Raw genomic sequence first — 19,144 nt, 5'->3', positions numbered from 1 at the left:
TGACATGCACAGGAGATATGTTGAGCAAAGCTGCTTTAATGATTGATGGGAAAAGTACTTGGAGGAGAAACAAAGCTTCACTGCCTGCCAGACATAATTAGACAAGAAACACAAGAGAGGCAATTGTAGGTCTAGATTTTAGTGGACTAAGACCACTCAGAACTAGGTATCCAGTACATGGCTACAGTTACGTCCACAGCAGCTCAAGAGAGGTGACTTCAGATGGGACCTGAGGCAGGGGAAGTTAATAAAGTGGCAGATCAGTCCCAAGTGAGAAAACTGAAAGACTATGGCCTCACAAAAGAAGTGTGAAGTGCGACAAGGCATAGGAGAGCTGAGTGACAGCTGAGGCGATAGAACACTGGAGAACTGCTGCACATGGCACTCAAAGAGTAGTTTAAGGTATAGAATGATGCCACCAGAAGGGCTGATGTGAAGGTAGTAGGCATGGATATGTGTATGCCAGAAGTTAGATGGAGGTTTCTCTGGTGGCACAAGGCTCTGGGACAATCTTCAAATGGAAAGTGAAGGCAGATAAGTGCAGGGTTGTTGGATGGAGCCTGACCAGGCATGAGGGAAGTGATATGGTGTAGACTCCAGTGAAGAGGAGCCACCATTGCTGGAATCCATCCCAATAACATATTTCTTTGTAGCAACCTGTGGGAATTGCTAAACTGTCAAACCATATTCCCTCGAAGGACAGGAAATATTGTACACAAGACATGTAACTTCTAATTCACATATGTGCTACAGGGGATACATTACACCCAAATTCCTCCTAATGACAGGTGTTTCCAACCTGTGTGCAAATGATACAACTCAGTGGTTCATCTCCTAATCCCAGCAAATTTCTAATCTTCTTTTTCCCTCCAAGACCCAGCATTTATTATGAACTTGGTTCCCATCATCTCAATCTGTATGACCTGAAGCTCTGGTGCCAGTTTGCTGAACTTGAGAGATGTGAGCTGAGACAATGTCTTGAAGAAGACTTTGCATGCCCTCTCATTTTGCCAGGCCTGTTCTGCCCACTGGTGTGTAGTGAGACTCCGGAGAGCTTCCTCTGTCTCTTTTACTTCTTCTGCCTTTGTTGAAAGCATCTAACCTTTCACAGGACATGTGAATTTTGATTTCAGCTTTTTCTGCCTTGCAAGACATAAGAAAGTTGTACACTTCACCTTCCTCCATATTAACCGGGGATGGTTAGTTACAATCTCTCCTTCCATTAGTGGAGGGGAAAGAATCTTCTGTTTTCAGATATTTGCCTTAATATTTAATTTGCTGTAATTCAATTTTTCTTTCTGTGTCCTTTGAAATCAAATAAATTAGCTGCAGCTACAGCATATACTCTCTGCATTGTTATTGGTAAAATGATATGCACCACACCAGCAGAACACACTGTGCTAGAAGCATTCCTGTCCGCTGAAAAACCTTCTCACAGTTATCATAATGTGCAGTCAGCACGCACAAACAAAGAATGAGGAAAGCTAAATCCAAAGCAACTCCAGTATTGTGGTTAGAGCATATACATAAATATCTTTTGTATCATATATTGCCCCTGCCATTACAAAGACATCCTTTAAAATCGTTGGTCAAATAAAATGTTCAGGTTTTTTTTTTTTCTTTTTATTACTGTTTTGGTCAGTGAAGCTGAATCTAGGTCTTGTTCTTAGTCACTAAGTAAATGATGAGAGTTGGATCCCTCCTTTTTAGACAGGGAAGGGTGAAGGAAGGCATGGTTACTGACTCTCTCACTCTCTCTCTCTCTCTCCCTAAATATCATATCATAGATTCATAGAATGGTTTGGGTTGGAAGGGACCTTAAAGACCATCTATTTCCACCCCCCCTGCCACGGGCAGGGACACCTTCCACTAGCCCAGGTTGCTCCAAGCCCCGTCCAACCTGGCCTTGAACACTGCCAGGGAGGGGGCAGCCACAGCTTCTCTGGGCAACCTGTGCCAGTGACTCACCACACTCACAGGGAAGAATTTCTTCCCTGTATCTAACCTAAATAGACCCTCTTTCAGTTTAAAACTGTTACCTTTTGTCCTATCCCTACAGTCCCTGATAAAGGATCCTTCCCCACCTTTCCTGTGGGCCCCCTTTAAGTACTGGAAGGCCCCTATAAGATCTCCCCAGAGCCTTCTCTTCTCTAGGCTGAACAACCCCAACTCTCTCAGCCTGTCCTCATAAGAGAGGTGCTCCAGCCATTGATCATCTTCGTGGCCCTCTTCTGGACCTGCTCAAAAAGGTCCATGTCTTTCTTATGTTGGGGGCCTCAGAACTGGACACAGTACTTGAGGTGGGATCTCACAAGACCAGAGCAGAGAGGAAGAATCCCCTCCCTTGACCTGCTGGCCACACTTCTCTTGATGGGGCCCAGGATACAGTCGGCTTTCTGGGCTGCAAGCACACATTGCTGGCTCATATTCAGTTTTCCATCCAGTAACACCCCAAGTCCTTCTCTGCAGGGCTGTTCTCAATCCACTCATCACCTGGCCTGTATTTGTGTGTGGGATTGCCTCAACCCATGTGCAGGACTTGGCACTTGGCCTTGTTGCACTTCATGAGGTTTGCACAGGCCCACCTCTCAAGCCTGTCAGGGTCCCTCTGAATGGTATCCCTTCCTTCCAGTGTGTTGACTGCACCACACAGCTTGGTGTTGTCAGCAAACTTGCTGAGGGTGCACTCAATCCCACTGTCCGTGTCACCAACAAAGATATATGGATCTGTATCTATATATATACATACACACAAACATTATATATGTATGCATATGGTTGGTTTGCCTTCAGGTTTTAATTGAAAACTACACAGTTTTAAAGTTTTAAGTTTTAAAACTACACAGAAAACCAGGGTCACAATTTTTAAACACATTTTTGAAATGAGTAAGCGATGTCAGGGCTTTTGAGTGACCTGTCCTACCAAGATGACAGGCCAAGTGAATTAACATTGTCCCACTGAAGTGAAACCAGAGCAACAGCAGGAGGATTTCTTGAAATAGATGCAGCCTTATACTGCTGGAAATTTTGTATTTAAGAAAAGGTTGGGTTTGATGATTTCAGAGTAATATATTGCTAATTTTATTTATTTATTTATAATAAGATTTATTAATTGTTATATTAATATTTATTATTATTGTTAATAATACATTGCTAATTTTTCCAGGTCTGTTGAAATGACAAATGGCATTGATTCAGGAACCAGTGGAGGTAAAAGGAATAAATGTCTTTGAGGTCTGGGTCTCAGAGTTCATCAAAGCTGTCTGTTACATGTTGTTGCTTTTATGTGAAAAGGTCACAATATTGCACTTAAAATAGGTACAGTTGGAAAGTGATTCAAATAAATAAACAGTTGGTACCACTGGGATAAACTGTGAGAATCTTTGATTTGCCTTACGAAGAAATAATCATTGCCTGTTCCCATAAAACTCAGCATTGCCACATGTCCACACATGAGTATGCTAATTCTTTATTGCACCTCCCTTCCTCCATCATGCTAATGAATGCCCATGGAAAGACTGCTCTGGCACCCTGTGCCCCTGGGAATAGGAGGCAGCGTGGGAGAGAAGATGCTTGGTGAATGTGACCTTGGTCACAAGGCTGTGGAGCATCTCTCAGCTGAATCATTCTTGCTTTTTAAAAAAGCATTGGGCAATGCTTTGGTACTCGGTGACCTTCAGGGACACTGTTTGAACTGATCTGCTTATGTGCGTGGGAGGGAGGAAGGGCCAAGTTTGACAAAGGACAAATCCTTTAAAAATACAACAAAGAAAAGCAAAACCAACAGCCTATCATCCTACTGCAAAATATGCCAGAGGATTTCAGGGCTTGGATTGCTTGAAGGCCCTCAAATTCTGCTCCAGCCATAAATATGTGAACAAGTTAAGCTCTTTGTGGTTTTGGCCGATCCCAGCCATGTTTAATCTTAATCTATCTCAATCACTAGCTACCTTTTAAAAATAACATTTTGTGGTTCCAAAACATCTTTAGTTAATCTTTGCTTAGTTTGGAAAAGAATTATATTTGGAAGGATGCACATATCCATGCGGCTTTGATGGATACTCCCTTTACTGCTCTCATCCATCATAAATTTTTTTGAACTACAATATAATACTCCAGCATGAGGCTACCAAACACTGGGTTCTAAACAATATGGGTTTTTTTGCAGGGGAACCTAGATGCCATAGTAGACCAAAAAATTAAATTCTTGAAAATATGCCAATTTGATACATGAATGTTCTTGGATCTTCTCCATAATGGAAGTCAGAGGCATCAGTGCTGCTTACCACACAAGAAGCTAAGGAAGAAGAAATAAAAATTTTATAATATTTCAAAGATCACACCCACAAATGTCTCTGAAAAAGGCACGATATTTCACATGGAGATGTAGCTCTTTCTGAAGAAGAACTTGGCTTTAATTACTGAATGTAAGGAAAATAGTTTCTGAGATTAGTTTCCAATCCATGGGTAATTGAAAGAAAGCCTTTTAAACAGTTCATTTCAGGACATCTTTTGCACTCTTTTCTCAACTGAAATATTAATTTTCATGTCTCATTCCCCTCTCAAATTAGAGCAGTCTGAGAGACTGCAAGTCTTGAGAAATATGGTCTCAAATTCTCTTTTTATACTTCTTAAGGAAAAATTTCTTTCTTTCCACTTCACCTTTTGGATACCCTGCTGAAATTTTTAACTAGTCACATTAATCCAGAACAGTGTATCCTTAAGGACAGTTATTATAATTTCCTGAAAGAGAACTTTTTTCTCATGCAGAGAACATACATAGCGCTTAAGACTCTCTTAAGATCTTAAAACAGGCTTGCATGATGTATAGGCCACAGGTAGACATTTTAAGTAGAGAAAAATCTTGAAGCTGAATACAATGTCATCCTAATCTTCTGTGGATGTCCTTCATTTATATTATAGCTAGTAACGTGTATGTCTCTCTCAAATGCATACTCTTCAGAAAGAGCACTGTGGTTGGTGTACACTAACCATAAAAGTTTTTAAACCACACTGGCACATTTACAATGCTGGCATTTTATGGGAGAGACTTTATCACGTGATTTTTGCAACCAGATCTTTGAGTTGTACCTTCAGACTGCATTTCTGCTGGAATCAAGTGGTTAAACAACATGTTTGTTTGGTCATGTGAATATGTGCTAATGCAGCTAGCATGCGCACATCTGAGGCCACAGAGAGAAACAAAACTGCACATAAATTTGCAGACAAGCAAAATGGGGAGTGCAATTGTAGAAGGCAGATCAAAACCACCTACAAAAAAATCTGAAATATTTGGCTCTAAATATTGTGAGATTTCATTTCCATACTTTTTCTGAAGAGCAAATTACAGTGGACCACAGAGACAAACACATAGGCATAACATGCAAAGAGCATAAAACCAAGTGCTCCATGCTGTGCTGTCTGTGCAATTCAAAACAATTCAGTATTAAATTCCAGAACACATGCAATTATACAAAACATGACAACCACAGGAAAAAAAAAAAAAAAAAAACCACAAACCAGAAGAATATAGAAGAATTCTGAAATTAGTTCTGGTTTGTGAAGCAATTTCCATTTCTCTTGTTTCCACTGAACAACTGGAACTAAAAAGAAATAAAACCCAGGAACTGCCATTGTAAGGGATTTTAGAGTTTCTCTGTTAGTTTATGACAGCTGGGAGTGGGGAAGGGAGAAAGAATGATATCAGCAATTTCCAAAGTCATTTACCATTTCTTATCCTATTCAAACCAAGTTAGTGGAATCATCCCCTAGAATGACATTACACATGGCGCATGGTAGTCACTTTGGGTCAGTTCTGCAGAGAAATGTGATTTATGCAGCCGGTCATTGCGTACAATACCACAAAGTCTTATTGCCTCTACCCACAGCACCCAGTGCAGACAGCCACATGAAGAGCACTGAACATAGCTGCAGCAAGGGGTACAGCCCTAACAGTTAAGAGCAGCTAAAGGATGCTTCAGTAAACAGGAAATGCAATCTATTGATTTCATTAAATATCCATATCTCAGTGTACATGCAGATTTTAAATCAGTATTCTTAAAGTTGCTTTTCTTTAATGAATTAAGATCAGCCACTGGGGCTTCCGTGTGAGCCAGACTTGCAGTCAGATGCCCATGTGAGTGCCCATCTGAAGTAAATTCTTCTTGAAACAACTCTGCAGTAAAATCCTAAATCAGGGGTACTGTCTGGTTTAGCATCTTCTTTATCCCAGTAAGTGGGATTTCTTAGGATGTTATCCACACATAGGAAAGCAGATGAGTTTAGTTCAAAGTCAGCATATATATTTGGCACTTTCAGGTTTTATTGTGTACAGGATGTTATTGTGCAACCATTGGATAAGTTGGATTTAGAAGAGGTTTTTCATCCTCAGAACATGTACATTCCTGGGCTGTAACTTCCACAATGAGTCAGAGGGATACAGAGCCCTTTTGTCTACCAAAGGCTGGCAAAACATTTCATCTCAACCAACAGCCTCCTTAGTGACAACATCCTGACTACTTCTAGCAACCAAATGGTTTTTCACAGCAGGGCTCAGGCAGTAATTTTCTCTAAGGAACCTGCTAGTATTTTGTCTTGTTAGAGGCCATTCATCTTTACATTTAAACAGCCACATACAAGAGGGACACTTGCTTGCAACTGGAACACAGCCATGGTAAGATAAGATGCCTACATTTCATAGCCATATTTTAATTATGTTCAGTTTAATCAGCTGCTGAAATGCCAAATGGAAGCACAGGGGTAGCATGAGTGGATTGCATCCGGGTAGAGCAGATGTGAGAGAAGACTAAATCCTGACACATCATGCCCTCAGCGTTACACTCAAAACTCCCATTTTCACTACAACTAACACTTAGAGCAAACCTTGCTGAAACATGTCTCTAGGCTTCAGCACTATTGGGTCAGAATGTCTACATGTAGAGGAAGAGAGGACACTTATTTTGCTAACTTCATGAAGAGGAGGAGAATGGTAGGCTGCATGAAGCCAGTACTTGGATGTCAGTAAGTGCTGTCTATCTGCATTTTACATGTTGGTGGGGAAGTTCCTGTTCCTGGTGCAAGCCCCTGCCCTTAAATCTGGTTATGCTAGGGGGTTTTGGGATTTGAAGCTTGGCAGACACTGTGGCATATCTCCTGTAATGGAACAGTAACTCAAGCATGATGAGTTTCTCTCTAAGGAAGATGTGACACAAGCGGAGCTACCTGTTGCCTTCCTGAAGCTTGCTTTGTTTTGATGTCCATTTCAGATCGCTCTTCTCCCTTCGATGTGTTGTAATAAGTCAAGCATTAGTGACTATCCAGATCTTGATGTGTGGTAATTGCATTTCAATAGTCTTGGAGGGAAGAAACAGGGAGTGATTTGGAAAATGCAAGCAGATTGGCATCAGTGCTGTAGCTTAGCTTTGACTTTAACTTTTTTGCCACCTGATTCCGAAATTTGGAAGTAGGCAGCCAAGATGACATTTCCCAGAACTCAAGTGAACTGATGAGGTTATTGCATTACACACCCCATCACTGTTTTCTCCAAACACCAAGAAACCAGAGTTGCTTAGGCAGCCATGCAGTCTCCCATAGGGCCAGGGAAATTAATCAGAATTTCTTAAATGGATTGTGCCCAAAGCAGAGGTTTGTTCCCCTTTCTCTGAATGAGAGAAGTCAGTTATGTCAAGACTGTGTCACGCTCACATCTGAGCTCAAGCACTGGCAAGCTGGCACCAGCTATGGTCTCTAGACACCCAGGTACCTCTAAGTGTACCAGCAAGGGCCAACAGCATCCTTGAGCAGTGCTCATATGGTTGCAAATAAGAAGCATCTGTGTTGAGGAATGAGTAGAAGCTAGAGGAGGAGGCAGAAAAACCTCGAGAAGGTAACCAAGAATGGGGAAATGCTAATATGACAGCAATGGGGCCAGTGAGGCATGGAAGAGAGGCAGAACCTGGGACAAAGCAGGGACACTGGAGCTAATCTGTGAACTGAGAGGAGCAGCTGGGCAATCTGTGTCCTGGTCTACTCATTTGCTGTTTTTCATCTGGGTGGCAGGTGGTTGTTGGTGGCAAGAGCATTGCAGGGGCGGTCACAGGACTGGTGGAGTGGTGGCTGGTCTGGGTTAGACAGAAAAGGCAGAAGCTGCTTGGTGTGCCATCATTCTTCTCCACTCTTAATAACTGGATTATTATCCATGATCCTTGAGTATTTTTAAACAGTGAAATGGGTTAGTTCAGGGAGAGGGGGTTGCAAGTGATATGAATTTGTGAGGATTAGTATGTGGCAGAGTTTAAAATGTTGTTCATTTATATAATATCAGTAATCAGAGGGTAGAGGTACACCCATCATAGGCATCCTTTGACTTCTACATGAACTTGGCTTGTTATTTTTAGGTTATTAAGAGCAAACCAAGTCGCCAAATACCCATACATACCTGGTTTTAGTTAACCTATAGTCAGTTACTCACTGAGCACATGAAGTACACAGATACTACACAATTCATTGTGTACATACTCACTATATGATATGCTCTACACATGTATGAAGTAATTACATAAACACATTTGTGCAGGGTGTACACAGCGTTCATGTAACCGAATACCAAACAGTACTGCTGAATGCAAAGAGCCTTTGGGGATTTCACCTGTTTGTACAGGAATATAAATGTTTCTTTCGCAACTTACAGTCTACCCACAGATTCCATTGAGAATTTGTTCATGATTTTATACTCTGACCACAAAATTGTCATTCTTTTAATGTGCTCTTGGAAAAATATCAAAATTATATTGTGGAAGAGAATCTAGACATGGAAAATAACTTGGACATCAAAACCATTCCAAACTCCCACTGAGACACCTCTTTCCTACTCATATAACCTTTTTTCTACACAGAGCAGTTTTGAAATCAAAAGTGTTACATTAGGAAGTTACGTGACCTATAGTTGTAGATAAGAATTTAATTTTCTTTTGGATGACTGGTCACAAAATAGCTCCATTAAGGAAGGTGTCTGCTGAAGCAAATATCATAAAACATAGTCTACATTCTCAAAGTAGTCTGTTAAGATTATTAGGTGATTATGTCCATGGTGAGATGAGCCTTTAAAATAAATATTTGAGGGCTGCCTCACAGAGAACCTATCATATCCCTGCATTAGCATACCAGCACTCCAGATCGGACATTTTAGAGCAACCCAGGACACCAGCCTTGGAGAGGAAGCAGTATCCAGGGGTACAATATCATGGAGCTCTTATGCTATTCATCACAGTGTAAGAACTATACTACCTTTTATTAAGATGTGAATTAGTTCAATGGGAATTTCATGTACCTAGCAATCACCGATCCTGTGAAACTGATTTCTGTTCTGTTTCTGCAACCTGGGATGAAATTATGAACAAGTCCGCATACAAAGCCTGGCTGTGCTCTCTATGTCTGTGTCTTGTCTGAATTTACACACCAGGCTAAAGGAATAGCAGCCCCGTGCTTGTGACGATGCCCCAGACACAGGATGCCGGTACCCAGTAGGACTTGATCCACTTTAAGACCCATGGAAGTCCCCCAATTCCACAAATAGCAATAACAGATCAGGCCAGCAATGCAGACATTGTATGTAAAGCCCAGCAATTATGTGCTCTGTTGTAAAATGTTAATTTCACCTAATTCTCAATAGTCTGGGACATAAAAGAGTGAAGATACATATGGCAGGGCTAAATAAAAGTGTTTTCCTCTTCCCAATGCCAGCCCCCCTGTCCTGTTCTTCTTCTGCTCTCTACCCAGTCTAGCCTAAATTCAAGATAAGAGTATGTAGAGATCATCTACTTGCTTGTGAAGTATCTAGCAAGTAATTTTTATGAAGTGCTGCTACAGAATAAATATCCATGCTATACTAGTAATCAGTGATGCCTTCTGCTTCCCTAAGGATGAAAGAGTAAAAGATGGCAAGTGTACATGGTGTCTTCTCCCACCTCAGTATTCACAGAGGCTCTGCAGGGCTAAAACCACAGAAATTTGTAGGCCTGGAGTTTAGTATTTTGCATCCTTCCAAGTCCTTACATTAAGACCTGTCAAAAGTCAAGGAAGAATTGCAAATCTTAAGAAAATATAGTTAGGATCCTTTCAAAACCATCATATTTTCCATGAATTATTTTTGTACTAGTCCATCCCAGGAACCCTGTGTACTTTCCATTGAGTGATAATGGGCCTGTTTGCTTTCTCTGCAAAGATGCTGCAGTTTGATTTGGTTTTCAGCTGTCTGAGGCTGGTGTGATATAAGAAATTAAGTTCAGGTGAGCCATATTCGGGTTAGAGCAAGCCCGTATGTATAGGGAAGCTTTCTTGGCTCCTCTGGGTGAGAACTCCAGTCAGGTACATAACTTTGGCAAATGTTGTCAAACCAATAATCCTGTAATACTTATCAAACCCCTCACAAAGTAAAAATGTTGGACTTTGAACTTGCTCTGCATGTCTTGCAGCACACTCCTGATCAGCACAGAAAGCAGCTGCACTCAGGGGAAACCAGTGTCTTACTGGGAACAGTATCTTGGTAAATATATAGGTCTGGGTCCTCTGAAAGCTGGTGGGAGAGAAAGGAAAAGCCAAACAGCATAACGAATGAGAACTCTGAAACAAAATGAAATTAAGAGAAACCTGAAGACAAGCACTTTTACTGACAGCTTTAATGCTGCTGGGAAGCTGTCCTCCTGTATTACAGCAGAAACCTATACATTACAATGCCAGAAAATACTGCTTGGCAGAACATACAGTTTTGTTCATGCATGGATTTTTTTTTTTTTTTTACACATTATCCTTGGTGACACTATCAAATTAAAAGTCTCAGGAGTTGATCCTTTGCTTACTTATCCTAACTTTGGTATAATTCCTTTTCCTGAGGAATCCCAAATTTGCCATGGTGTATGAGAAATTAAATCAGGCATTCTGGGTATGAAATGCAGGTTAGTTTGTAGTGTAAATATTTGTCCTTCACCTAGAAATTCCTAATAGTATAGGGTTTCTTAGAATAATCAAATTTCAACCCAGCGGTCCTCTGGCAACTCCTATTGATATTCAGATGCACTTCCTTTCTTCTGCTGATGCCCATTCCTTTTTGTATTCAGCATCATAAAAGTGCTGCTTTTCATTATGTATATGTTGCTGCTGCATTAGAGGCCTTGGAGTCTACATGGATCAAAATTGCATTGTGTGAGGTGTTATACATAATAAGTTACAGTCTTAGTCCCAAGGGATTTATAGTCTAAGTTGACAAGACAGACAAAGCAGGGAGAGAGCCACTGGGCAGCATTTTCAAGTGACCAATGTTCACAATGACTTAGGAGGCTAAGGCTCATTGAAAGGCAACAGACTTGGGACTGATACTTTTTACACTTACAACTCATTGTATATATGCCCTACTCAATTCACGTCAAAGGTCAGAGTATCAGCTGTCACAGACCCAAGCCATAAAATCCATAAAACACTCTGAAGGATTTTAAAATTACTTTAAATGCTACCATAGTAGCCAGTTGTGCCTATTTAATTGCCACATTGTCACTTGAGTATTTTGTTAGTCCTCTGACATCTCATTTAACACAATCACTGTTCAAAATACTTGAGTCAGAAAAGTATTTACTGTACTGTATTTTTTCCACCTTAAATGCATTTCTTTGGGGCTGTTGCATTTCCCACTTAGTTCCACTTCAGCAATCAGTTTTATCAGTGTTTTAAGCCCCTTTAACACTGTATGTTATACATTTCAGGATACATTTTAGCTTGCCTCTCTGATGTTTTCCTGTACACATTTTATAATGAAAGAGTAGCACCTTTGAGAGTTTTGGCAAGGATGGAAATGCACATTGTTTCTTATACCTTTCATTTTGAGGGAAATCTCTTTAACTGGAATTTCTTTAACTAAACTCATGGAGAGCACATGCAGATTTGACTACTTAAAGAAGACTGTGACTGAAGTAGCTCTATGCTGGTCCTTCAATTTACAAAAGACTGATTTATACAGAAAATAAAAAAAGTCAACTTGAGGATCATGTGCAACAGTGGTAGGCACTTTTTAAAGCTGTCTTTCTTCAAGGAAGTCCGCTTCAAACTTTCATCCATTTTAGAGACACAACACTAGCAATTGCTTAGCTTTGCTGTTAAACCATCATACTTATCCCTGGATGTTATAATGCAAATGTCACTCTGACTAAACTGGAAGAATTAGTCTTCTGATTTAAAGTCTGTTTTAAAATGCTCTGTGGAAAACAAATAACTTGAATTATTTTCCGTTCATCCATAACCATATTTAAAATAATCAGACATTCTTGTTTCATTTAATTAAGTCTCTAAACTGCACTGCAAACTGATGCCACAAATTCTAATTAGGCTGTTCCTGGTACAAGGAATTATCTTTGTCCTCCTTTTTAGAACAAGTAAAGCCAGATTTTTTTGCATTTCTGTGATTCCAGAGAGTCACAGAAAGATTTTCTGGGGAACATCAAATGTCAGATTCCCCTGTTCTGGAAGGATCTGTCAGACAGCTGAGTGATCAGAGGATAATTGCACACCAGGTCACCTCCTCAAGGTCTGGTCACTAGCCAGGCTGTGAACACACTTTGAGCAGTTATACAAGTTAAATAAACAATATGGAGATGATGGCAATACATTATTCAGAATAAAATCTACATTTCTTAGACAGCTTTCTAAGTGGAATAGATACATTAGTACATCCTTCAGGTGTGTCAGGAAGTCACAGAATCATAGAACCATAGAATCACAGAATGGTTTGGGTTAAAAGGGACCTTGGAAAATCATCTAGTCCAGCCCCCCTGCGATAAGCAGGGACATCTTCAACCAGATCAGGTTGATCAAAGCCCCATCCATCCTGGCCTTGAATGTTTCCAGGGATGAGGTATCCACCACCTCTGTGGGCCGCATGTTCCAGTGTTTTGCCACTTTCATCATAAAAAATTTCTTCCTTACATCTAGCCTGAAGATACCCTCTTTTAGTTTAAAACCATTATGCCTTGTTCTATTGCTACAGGCTTTACTAATAAGCCCCCTTTAAGTACTGAAAGGTTGCAATAATGTCTCCCCAAAGTTTTGCTTTTTCCAGGCTGAACAACCCCAACTCTCTCATCTTGTCTTCATAGGAAAGTCAATAATGTGTATAATAAAAGTTGACTTCATAGAAGTCAATGCTGCAGAACTTCACTTTGGAAATAGGCCTCCAACTGTAAGCAGTGATAAATCCACAGAATACAATCCCTGTTTGTACTTGCAGGGCTCCCAATTATAATACATGTACATTACATTGCCTTTAAATATAATAAAATGTAACTGAAAATCTACAAAACCATATTAAAATATGGGGGGTTCATACATTTCATACCTTTAAAAATACATGTCATTAATTATGAAGTAATATTAAACAAATAGAGACGCAACATATTTAGGCAGGCTTTTGAATGGCTTCCTGCCACCGCTTTGCCACTCAGCTTGGAAGGCTGCTAACTAAAAGGCAGCACAAGCAGGTCAGGAACAGACCTATAGGAGCATATCTCATCTCTCATGCTGAAGATTCAGGAAAGTACACTGTGCTATCAGTATTGTGGAATTACTAATTTGTGATTTATCTTCTGTGAAATGACTGTACAAATAAAAAAAGCTTGTAAAAGAGGCCAAGTGGCAGTAATGGGAGATTTTAACTACCGGCAATCAACTGGTACATTAGGAGGAGGAAATAAACTGGAGGCTGGTGATGTCTGTTTTTTGACTTAGTACAGAGTATGCATTAAGCGTAAAAGACTGGAGTAAAGCCCAGATTGCAGACAGGAGAGAGTGAGGTTTAGGAATAGTCAGGTGGTTGGGAAGATGAGGAAGACATTTTTCCATATCTAATTTCTTTGACTCTGCTATACAAATACAAATGGACAGCACAATCACCTAACACAAAAAGAATTTTTAAAAAAACCCAAACCATCAAATGCAGGAATTTTACACCATCCACAGCCAGAAAAGTTCATCACTGCTGTTTGCTAGAAGAATAAACTCTTCTTCCTTCACCGTGAGTGCAATGTGCCTGCTGGATTGTCCCTTCAGACGATCAGTGTCTCTCTCTCTTATGCAGCTTTTGCTGATTCATGTTTCAACATTAGATGTTATGCGGAAAGAAGAAATGGCATGGAAATGCCCCCACTGGATGATTTTCTACAGAAGTGCTGCATTATAGAGCCATAATAGAGTGGAATGGGATCAAAGTCAGACATATTAACAATAGCATGGCTATCTAAATGAGAGCAAGCATAGGGAGGGTTGTCTAGTAGTTGGAGCTGGAAATTAATTCTTTAGAAACCCTGGACTATATATATTATTCTGCTTCAGTCCTATTTCATGACTTTAAAATTACATAATTAGTTCTATTGCCCTGTTTACTTTCTCAGGCAATGCGACTGTAATTGCTTTGAAAATTGTTTCACATTATTCAAATAGTTTTATTATTATTTGAGCTAATGCTTGATGAAAACTGGCTGTACAATAAATCACTGCCTCCACACAGACATAGCACTTCTCACAAGAAAAAATGAGTGACACGACACACACTTGAACACTCAAAACCCTAAACGCTCAAAACACTAAAACTCAGAAAGCTCATGCATGACTCAGTGAGCCAAGAAGACTCTTTCAATCCTAATTTTTCTGTACTATTTTTCCTGTATTTTCTTTAAGTAATTGAAGGAAGGGCATTCCCTGGGAGTGCAGTTCACTATACATAATGATGAGAATTTCAGCCCCAGCAGTATTACCCATAATAAACAACACAGAAACATAGCATCACAAAATAGTTTGCGTTGGAAGCGACCTTTGAAGATCATCTAGTTCTAGATCATCCATGGGCAGGGTCATCTCAGGCTGCTCAAAGCCCTGTCCAGCCTGACCTTGAACACTTGCTAGGAGGGAGCATCCACAACTTCTCTGGGCAACATGTTTCAGTGTCTCATCACCCTCATCATAAAAAATTTCTCTTATGTCCAATATAAACCTACTCTCTTTCAGTTCAAAATACAGTTGCCCCTTGTGTCACTACAGGCCTTGGTAAAACATCTTTCTGTCATTCTCATAACCCCCCTTTAGACATTGAAAGTCCACAATAAGGTTTCCCTGAAGCCTTCTTTTCTCCAGGCTGAACAACCTCAACTCTGTCAGACTTTCTTCATAGCAGAGGTATTCCAGCTCTCTGACTATTTTTGTGGCCCTCCTCTGGACCCACTCTAACAGGTCCTTACTCAGAGCCCCAGAACTGAATGCAGTACTTCATGTAAGGTCGTCTCACAAAAGCAGAGCAGAGGGGAAGAAACACGTTGCTTGACCTGCTGGCCATGCTTCTTTTGATGCAACCCAGGATACAATTGGCTTTCAGGGCTGCAAGTGTACATTACAGGCTCATGTCCAATTTTCACCCAACAGTGCCCAAGTCCTTCTCCACAGGGCTGCTCTCAATCCATTCGTCCCCGAGTCTGTACTGATACTGGGAATTGGCCTGACCCAACAGAATGTTGCATTTGATCCTGCTGAACTTTATGAGGTTCAAAGGGGCCCACTCCTCAAGACGGCCAAAGTTCCTTTGGATAGCATCACTCCTAATTGTGAATTAGTTTGGTGTAATCCACAAACTTGCTGAGGGTGCACTCAATCCCATTGTCTATCATTGATGAAGATGTTAGTCTCTGTGGAAAATCATCCACGGTATCTGACTCAGTACAGAACCCTGAGAGACACCACTCATTACTGGTTTCTACTTGGACTTTGTGCCATTGACTATAATTCTTAGGATGAAGTCATCCAGACAGTTCCTTACCCATCTAACAGTCCATCTGTCACAGAATGACAGAATCATTCCAGTTGGAAAAGACCCTTGGGATCATCAAGTCCTGGGCCCCTCACTACAAAAAGGACATTGAGTGACTCGAGCGTTTCCAAAGAAGGGCAACGGAGCTGGTGCAGGGTCTGGAGCACAGGTCGTAAGGGGAGCAGCTGAGGGAACTGGGGGTGTTTAGTCTGGAGAAGAGGAGGCTGAGGGGAGACCTCATCGCCCTCTACAGCTCCCTGAAAGAAGGGTGCAGGGAGATGGGGATGAGCCTTTTTAAACAAGTAATAAGCGATAGGACAAGAGATAATGGCCTCAAGTTGCACCAGGGAAGGTTTAGACTGGATATTAGGAAGCATTTATTTCCAGAAGGGGTTGTTAGGCATTGGAATGGGCTGCCCAGGGAGGTGGTGGAGTCCCCATCCCTGCAGGTGTTCAAGTGCAGGGTCTACATAGCACTGAGGGATATGGTGTATTTGGGAACTGTCATTGTGAGGTTAATGGTTGGACTGGATGATCAAGGTCTTTTCCAACCTAGATGATTCTGTGAGTCCAGCCATCAGCCCTACTCTACAGAGGTCTCCCCTACACCATATCCCCCAGCACCTCCACTAAACAACCCTTAAACACATCCAGGGATGGTGACTCCACCACCTCCCTGGGCAGCCTATTCCACTGTCTGACCACGCTTCCTGTGAAAAAATTTTTCCTAATGTCCAGTCTGAACCTCCCCTGTTGCAGTTTAAAGCCATTCCCTCTTGTTCTGTCACTAATCACCTGTGAGAAGAGACCAGCACCAACCTCTCTACAATGTCCTTTCAGGTAGTTGTAGGGAGTGATGAGGTTGGCCCTTAGTCTTCTCTTCTTCAAACTAAACAGTCCCAGCTCCTTCAATAGCTCCTCATAGGATTTGTTCTCCAGGCCCTTCACCAGCTTCGTTGCGCTCCTCTGCACTTGCTCCAGCACCTCGAGATCTCTCTCGTATTGAGGTGCCCAAAACTGGACACAACACTCCAGGTGTGGCCTCACCAGTGCAGAGCACAGGGGGACTGTCACCTCCCTACTTCTGCTGGTCACACCATTTCTGACACAAGCCAGGATGCCGTTGGCTTTCTTGGCCACCCGGGCACACTGCTGGCTCATGTTCAGCTGCTTGTCAGTTAGAACCACCAGATCCTTCTCTCCCAGACAGCTCCAGCCACACCTCCCCAAGCCTGTAGCCATGCAGGGGGTTGTTGTGGCCCAAGTGCAGGACCTGGCACTTCGCCTTGTTGAAGCTCATCCCATTGACGTTGGCCCACAGATCCAATCTATCCAAGTCTCTCTGTAGAGCCTCCCTCTCTTCATGAACATAGACACTCCCGCTTAACTTCGTGTCATCTGAGAATTTACTAATGATACGCTCTGTGTCCTTAGCAAGATCATCAATAAAGATGTTAAACAGAAATGGTCCCAACACCAAGCCCTGAGGAACACCACTTGTGACCAGCTGCCAGCTGGATCTAACTCCACTGACCACCACTCTCTGGGACCATCCATCCAGCCAGTGCTTGATCCAGCAGACCGTTCACTCATCCAGGCCATGGGCAGCCAGTTTTTCTATGAGAATTCTATGGGGAACTGTGTCAAATGTTTTTCAAAAATCCAGGTAGAATATATCCACAGCCTTTCCCTTGTCCAATAGCTGGGTCATCCTGTCATGAGGAGGAGATCAGGTTTGTCAGGCAAGACCTGCCTTTCATAACCCCATGCTGACTGGGCCTGTTCCCCTGGATGTCTATTATATGACTTGTAAGGGCACTTGAGATGACCTGCTCCATGACCTTCCCTGGCACCGAGGTCAGACTGACAGGTCTGTAGTTCCCTGGATCCTCCTTTCTGCCTCTGTTGTAGATGGGTGTCACATTTGCCACCCTCCAGTCCAGTGGGACCTCCCCAGTCAGCCATGACTTCAGGTAAATCATGGACAGCGGCTTGGCAAGCACATCTGCCAACTCTTTCAGCGCCCTTGGGTGTCACCCATCCGGTCCCACAGACTTGTGTGCATCCAAGTGGTGCAGCAGGTCTCTGACCACCTCCTCTTCAGCTGTGCTGACCTCAGGCTCCTTCCCCTCCCCATCTCCCAGCTCCTGAGGCTGGGTGTGCAGGGAACAGCCAGTTCCACTGCTAGAGACTGAGGCAAAGTAGGCGTTGAGCACCTCAGCCTTTTCCTCATCCTTACTTACCATGTTCCCTCTGCACCCAGTAAAGGAGGGAGATTTTCCATAATCCTCCTTTTGTTGTTAATGAATTTATAGAAACATTTTTTATTATCTTTAACAGCTGTAGCCAGGTTGAGCTCTGGCTGTGCTTTGGCTCTCCTGATGTTCTCCCTGCATAACTTCACTACATCTTTATTGTCTTCATGAGAGACCTGCCCCCTCTTCCAAAGGTCATAGATTCTCCTTTTGTTCTTGGGATCCAGCCAAAGGTCCCTGTTTAGCCAGGCTGGTCTCCTTCCCCACCTGCTTGTTCTCCGGCACACAGGAACAGCCTGCTCCTGTGCCTTTAAGACTTCTCTCCTGAAGTATGTCCAGCCTTCCTGGGCTCCCATATCCTTCAGGGCAGCCTCCCAAGGGATTTTGTCTGTCAGTCTTTTGAACAGGTCAGAGTTTTCCCATCAGAAGTCCAAGGTGGCAGTTTTAGTAACCCCTCTCTTTGTTTCTCCAAGGATGGAAAACTCAACCATCTCACCATCACTGCACCCTGGACAGCCTCCAACCTTTACCTCCCCCACAAGCTCTTCCCTGTTCACAAGCAGCAGGTCCAGGAGGCACCTTCCCTGCTCGGCTCACTCACCAGCTGTGTGAGGAAGTTATCCTCCACATTCCAGGAACCTCCTGGACTGTTCCCTCTCTGCTGTGCTTGATCCCAGCAGATACCCAGGAGGTTCAAGTCCCACACAAGAACAAGAGCAAGTGACTGCGAGATTTCTCCCAACTGTTTACGGAAAGCTTCATCCACCTCACTGCTGTGGCTGGGGGGTCTATAGCAGACTCCACAGCAAGATCCGCTTTATTGGCCCTTAACCTACTTACTCCACACACTCTCAACCCCGTTATCACTGCACTTGATTTCTGAGCTCTCATAGCATTCTCTAACACACAGGGCCACTCCACTGCCTCTCCTTCCCTGTCTGTCCCTCCTGAAGAGCTTGTAGCCATCGACTGCAGCACTCCAGTCGTGTGAGGCATCCCACCACGGTTCTGTGATAGCTACTATGTCATAGTTCTTATGCTGCATCATGGCCTG

This window comes from Athene cunicularia (genome assembly GCF_003259725.1).
Source record: "Athene cunicularia isolate RWA chromosome Z unlocalized genomic scaffold, athCun1 chrZ_part2, whole genome shotgun sequence".
In the NCBI taxonomy this organism is placed as follows: Eukaryota; Metazoa; Chordata; class Aves; order Strigiformes; family Strigidae; genus Athene; species Athene cunicularia.
This window is presented reverse-complemented; position numbering follows the sequence as displayed.